The sequence below is a fragment of the Suncus etruscus genome, chromosome 5 (genome assembly GCF_024139225.1).
Source record: "Suncus etruscus isolate mSunEtr1 chromosome 5, mSunEtr1.pri.cur, whole genome shotgun sequence".
NCBI classification, from domain to species: Eukaryota; Metazoa; Chordata; class Mammalia; order Eulipotyphla; family Soricidae; genus Suncus; species Suncus etruscus.
The window spans coordinates 73,720,617-73,727,829 of NC_064852.1; positions in this window are offsets into that span (position 1 = coordinate 73,720,617).

The window sequence follows — 7,213 nt, forward strand, 5'->3', positions numbered from 1 at the left end:
CCTCAATGTTTACACCTATGCAAACAAAACAAAAACAAAAACTTGCCATATCTGCCTCATTTTTCCTTTGTTTTATTCTTTTTATTTTAATTTTTATTTTGATCATATTGGCTTACATATCTTTCACAGTAGTAATTTAGGTACATATTAACATTGAATCAGGGGAATACCCATCACCAAATTTGTCCTCCCCCACCCCCGTTCCCTTCCTGCAACCCATATCCCCCACCATCATCCCCCAGTGCTGCATCATCTCTCTCTTGGTCTAGCTTACTATTAGTGATCATATATCTGTTTGGTCCTAGTACCCTCCTTTTTCCCCCCTTCTCTTTGAGAGGCGGAGCTAGATAATTTGAGTTATGTGGTTTTATTCTTTATTTATTATTATTTATTATTTATGTGTTTTATTCTTTTAATTTTATGTATAGCTTCTAGATAGGAACTCCCACCTTTTTTTTTTTACAGAACTATAGAATATGAATCATCTTCTTCTCATATTTCTATGTCTACCTACAAATTGAGAAGAGAAAAATAAGTGAATGGGACCCAGGGGCCAAGGAGTCTCAGGAGCATTAATTGGAAATTAAAAAAAATGGTCAGATCTAAATACCCAAAACAAAGTCAACGACAGTAGAATCAAAGAAATTAAAAGTATAACGAGATAAACACAAAATGTAACAGTTACACTAGGAAGTATGGGATGCATGCTGGGAACTATGGTGGAGGGAGGTCAACACTGGCGGTGGGAATGGCCCTATTTCACTGTCACTATGTGCATAAAATACAACTGTGAAAAAAATACAACTGTTAAAGACTTGTAATTCCATTGTTCTCAATTAAAAAAATTTAAAAAGAAACACTGGAAGAGACATACTAAAATAATGGGTTCATTGTACAATTAAAATCTTTAGTTTTTGAATCTGCTAGAAACAATATTAAATAGATATTAAACTGTGTATATTTTAAAAGAGAAGGTAGATTAAAATCAAATAGAAGGAGAGGCCAGAGTGGTGGTGCAAGTAGTGGGGTGTTTGCCTTGCTAACCTAGAACAGACAGTGGTTTCATCCCCTGCATCCTATATGGTCCCACAAGCCAGGAGCGATTTCTAAGTGCATAGCAGCAAAGCTTCAGGAAAAACAAAAGTTTAGAGAATTCATAACTTTGAAGCTAGAGTTGCAAGAAGAAATAAAAGAATATTTTTTGTGCTAGAGCAATAGCACAGTGGTAGGGCATTCACCTTACATGCACCAGTTCCAGGATGGACCTTAGTTTGATCCTCAACATCCCATATGGACCCCCAAGCCAGGGGCAATTTCTGAGCACATAGCCAGGAATAAACCCTGAGCATTACCGGTTGTGGTCCAAAAAGAAAAAAAAGAGAGAAAATAGAATACCAAATAATTATGACGTTTTAAGTGGGACTAGCAATGTAGATTAATTTGGAGTAGACATGGACAAAACTCTGAGCCTGAGTCCCTGATTCATATGACCCCTGAGCTCAGCAAGGACGATCCTGGTGGACCCAAAACATCAAAGACCACAAACTATCAGGCCCACCACTCATCATAGTCAACCATATCTGGTGTAGCAGTAGGTCTCTGAGCTCTACTTGAAAGAGGGAATAAAAACAAATGGAAGGAAGAAGGAAGGAAGGAAGGAAGGAAGGAAGGAAGGAAGGAAGGAAGGAAGGAAGGGAAGGAAGGAAGGAAGGAGGGAGGAGGGAGGGAGGGGAGGGGAGGGAGGGAGGGAGGGATGAGAGGGAGGGAGGGAGGGAGGAAGGGAGGAAGGAAGGAGGGAGGGGTGGGAGGGAGGGAGGGAAGGGAGGGGAGGGAGGAAGGGAGGAAGGAGGGAGGAGGGAGGGAGGAAGGGAGGAAGGCAGGGAGGGAGGAAGGAGGGAGAGAGGGAGGAAGGAGGGAGGGAGGGGAGGAAGGGAGGGAGGGAGGAAGGGAGGGAAGAAGGAGGGAGGGAGGAGGGAGAGAGAGGAAGGAGGGAGGGAGGGAGGAAGGGAGGGAGGGAGGAAGGGAGGAAGGAAGGAGGGAGGGAGGAAGGAGGGAGGGAGGAGGAAAGGGAGGGAGGGAGAGAGGAAGGGAGGAGGGAGGGAGGGAGGAAAGGAAGGAAAGGAAGGAAAGAAGGAAGGAAAGGAAGGGGAAGGAAGGGGAAGGAAGAGGAAGGGAAGGGAGGGAAGGGAAGGGAGGGAAGGGGGAGGGAGGGAGGGAGGGAGGGAAGGAGGAAGGGAGGGAAGGAGGAAGGGAGGGAGTGGAGGGAGAGAGGGAGGGAGGGAGGGAGGAAGGAAGGAAGGAAGGAGGGAGGGAGGGGGAGGGAGGGGGAGGGGAGGGAGGGAGGGGGAGGGGAGGGAGGGAGGGGGAGGGATGGAGGAAGGGGGAGGGAGGGGGAGGGAGGGAGGGAGGAGGAGGGGAGGGAGGGAGGAAGGGGGAGGAAGGGAGGGAGGAAGGGAGGAAGGAGGAGGAGGGGGAGGGGGAGGGAGGGAGGGAGGGGGAGGGAGGGAGGAGAAACAGGAAGGAGCAAAAGAGGGAAGAGTGGATAGAAGAAAAGTGGGAGGGAAGGAAGCAAGAAATAGAGGGAAAAAGTAAGGAAGGAGATTTGATGGTCTAAATAAGAGATAAGACATGAATAAAAGAGGTAAACATGGTTAATTCTTAATTCTTATCAAGAATTAAATGGAAAAAAATAATTTAAAGTAAAAGAGTCAACGTGGAAACACGATAAAACTTGGAGTAAAAGAATCTGAATGAGAGGATTAAAAAACACATAAATACACTTGGGTTTTTTAACCAGATCTAATTAAATATCCAGATGGACAATATAAGATGTAAAGGGGCCAGAGTGGTGGTGCAGCAGTAGGGTGTTTGCCTTGCTAACGCTGACCTAGGACGAACAGTGGTTCGAACCCCTGGAGTCCTATATGGTCCCCAAGCCAGGAGTTATTTCTGAATGCATAGCCATGAGTAACCCCAGAACGTCACAGGGTGCGGCCCAAAAACACAGCAAAAAAATATAAAAAGATGTAGAGACATTATAGTCAAATAAGAAAAATGAGAAATTTCTACTACTGATTTGAAGAATAAGTCTTAGATAAAGAATATATCAATAAGGATGAATTTAGTAAATTAACAAACTAATGTTGTGAAATGGTAGATAATTTAAATAACAAAAAATAATCAAATTATTCACTTTAAAAAATATCCAAGGTGAGATAATAAATCTAAAAAATATTTCTCAAGAAAAATGTTAAATTTACAAATATAGAAATAAAACTTTAATGCATTGAGAGAAATGTATAGCTGCAGATTCTCTTACTAAATTTCCAAGATATATTTTATAATAAAAATTATATCATCACTAGATATTCATTAAAATTCTTTTAAAGCATTAAGAAGAAAGACATGATATGATTATGAGATGCAAGAATAAATGCAATAAATTAATGGAAGTGAGGGTAATAATTGTTTTTACAAAACAATCTTTGTTATATTTAATTTGTATGGCTAAAAGGGAAATTTGAAATACTGGGAACTATAGTTTTCAAACATTAGCTTGCAAATCAAGAGCAAAAAGTATGAAGAAAATTGACATAAAAATATAAAAGTCTTAGAAAATAAAATAGACTTTTAACTCTAAAAAGGGCAATATGGTGAATGGGGCTGTGGTTTGAGCCTCTCCTTAGCCTCCATGTTCCAGCCCCATTGCTGTTCATATGCCACCCTGGGGTCAGTCAGATATGTGTCTGGTCGGGAACAGGAAAACCCCCATTCCTTCCCATCATCCCTCCTAGATTTCCTGGCAGATTGGATCTAGCAATTCTTTCTCTGAGAAAATATCCAATTCAAAGCCCAGCTGAACAAACCGATGAACTAGTATGCAATATTTTTAATCATACTTAGATAACCTTGCTAGAATAGAATAACTTTTAAAGAAGATAAACCTTGAGCTGTCTTTTATAAAAACAGTTTAATAGATCACTTTCTTAAACATGCCAATACATCAGCATTCAAAAATACAATTGGCAAAGAGCAATGGAGAAGCTAAGGAAGACACCTAGAGTTAGGGATATGAAGAGAAATCCTAGCACATTTCTAAGTAAGTCTCCCCAAATGCCTGAACTTATAAATGAGGACCTAAACACTTAATGGCTTAGCAATGGAAAACAGGAGTCACTAGTCTAGGAATCAACTAGAAATTATGGAATTTATAGATGAACAATTTAACCAACTCAAAGAAGAATTTTTTAAGAATTTAAGATGAGAGAATCCATACAAATGAAAAAAAAAAACATGGTAGCAAACTATAATAGTAGATTGTCACAGGTGGAAAATATCATAGACAAACCTGAAGACAAATTACAAGCCAGAATTGATAAAGAAGTCAATAAAGAGAGACAAAATACTGGAAGAAATTTTATTTGTTTGTTTATTTTGGGGGTTTTGGATAACACCCGGCAGAGCTCAGGGGTTACTCCTGTCTCCACACTCAGAAATTGCTCCTGGCAGGCTTGGGGGACCATATGGGATGCCAGGATTTGAACCAATGACCTATGCATGCAAGGCAAATGCCTTACCTCCATGCTATCTATCTGGCCTCTGGAAGAAATTTTAAGGTACTTAATAAACAAAGACAAAATAAATTATCTTCAAATTGGAGCTGGAACAGTGGCTCAAGTCGTAGGGCATTTGCCTTGCACGTGGAAGATAGAAAATGCAAAAGCTTTTATTTTCTTCTATACTTTGAAGAAATCTTCAGCAACAAATAAAGCTGTTTAGATTGAGAAGTATTCAATCAACTGCTCTTTACAAATGTCTAAAATAATGTTCTAATAATTTTATCCACAGAAATTGATGCACTATTCACTTGGAAGTCATGCAATCCCACCATAGTACTTGCTATAAGAAGTTTTAATGTCAAAATGTCAAAAATTCTAATCTACTTATTTACTATTTGATTATGCCTGATAATATGATCTAATGTTTATGTCCACAGACAACAATGGAATATGCAACTGCATGCCAAAAACTCCTGCTACAAAGTTTATTTATTATGGAATTTTCAATTTATTCTCAATTTTAGGTCGTTTACAATTATGCCGTAATGCTTATGAGTTCAGTTTTAGTAAAGGAACCTGGGTGCTCAAGACCTTATAGACAATTACAGTGCTCATTACCATTTAGTTTTCTAGACTTAAAAATTATGATTGTTTTTAAGAATGTTCTATATACAATCTAACCCAGGAATCCTTTCCTTAGTAAAGTTTACCCTCAACAATGATGATTTGCCTAGAAAATGTTAAATCTTCCCATCTGACTTGCTGGCTTTATAGTTATAATTATTCTGACCCATTCTATGAGGGTCAGCTTTTCAACTGTAACCCATGGATCAAACCTCGGTGTCTGTCTATGTGTGTGCATGACTGTATGTGTTGAACAACTCATTATTTATTTAATATTTGTCTGTAATATACATAGTCTAAATTGTATATTGATTGTCCTTCCTTCTGTTATATATAACTCCTTCATCCCTCCTCCACTTACCACTTTACAAATCTTTTTCTAGCCCTTTACTCTCTTACCCAGATCTATTATTTCTCTCCATTTAACCTTTTTTCTCCTCAGTTCTTAACTTTTCAGGAACCAGAACGTTCCCCCTACCCCAATCAACTGCCAACCATCTCCCAAAGTGAAAAGGCAGATTCCCAACCCACCTTGCTTCAGCCCTGGAAGAAGCTGCCACCACTGCTGCTGCTGATTTGCTCTACACAGATCCTTTTCTCCTACCTCTCTTTGCTGTGGATTGCTGCTCACTACCAGATTTGGTTTTGGTCCCCAGCTCGAGGAATTTTCCTAATATGTGACTGCTGAGAGCCATTTTTCAGACTCCATAAGTCCACATTGTATGTTGTAGCTGTGCTCCAGATTTTATTCCCCCCATACTAAACTTTTTAAAAGACTTAAAAGGAATATGAATATGAATATCTCATTTGTATATTTCTTTAGATATATTTTCTTAATAAGTATAATTATTATTGTCTATTTCCATATGTAGAGGCAGTTTCCCCCATTCCTTATTATGGGTTTATTTAGTAGGAAATTCTAGTAGATAAGCTTCTCTTGGCTTTCAAGTTCAAATTAGAACTAGGTTATAGGGATTGTTTAACTTGTTATTTTTACCCCCATATGTACCAGTACTATCATGTGGCATTGTTCCTTTTTCCATGGGCACATTAAAATGAGGAAATCTTATGTGTGGAAACAAGTTCTTATCTAATAGGAAACAGAACACATGAATTTTATATTGCAGTGGGGCCTTACATCCTGAATATTTATCATAGTGACTTGGTTTAACCTTCAGAAGATCATACTTTGGCCATTCGACCCTTAACCTTGGATTCCATCTATAGAACCAGCACAGTTTTTTTGCACCAACATCAATAATTGGACTTCTACCAGGAAGGCTCTAATGCTGCCATGATACTGGATTTCTCCAGAGTGGATTCATATGACACTCAGACAACTTGGTAACAGCAACAACTTGCTTCAGGTCAGGGTTCCCTGCATTGCCACCTAACGGTGAGATAAAACCAGAAGACTCTCATTTTCACCCCGACTTTGCATTGGATCTGTACAAAAAAAAATAGCTTTAAACACAGAAACATAATTGACAGCTGTGACTGAGAAGAACTTTCATGGAGACCACAAAAAAAGATTTTTGGGCTTATACAATCTAGTATGCCTGGAACTTGTATTTGGTCTATGGCAGGATGTTTCATGGGTAGGGTCTCCTTTTTTTAGGCCAATGATTTTTCCTGTCTATTCTCCCATCTTTTGCTGTGCCTTTGAAAACAAACAAACAAACAAACAAATAAATAAATAAATAAAAATAAAACATGGCACACACTTTTTTATTCTCTTTTATTTTCTTATCTTTTATGTAGGGGTCTCACATTTTTCACATAAATTGGGACACAGATTATGTTATTTTACCACATAGAAAAGTATAAAACTAAGAAGAAACAAATAGCCCTGCTGTGTGCTTTGGCACATGGGAGACACTTTAAAAGGCCTCGGCTCTGCTCTGTGAGACATTGTAACCACCCCACCCAGACACAACTTCTAAAATTAAAAAATGATAAAAAAATAAATAAACCAAAAGTAGGTAGGCAGAGGGAAACAACAAAGTTTAGAGCAGAAATCAATGGGGCCT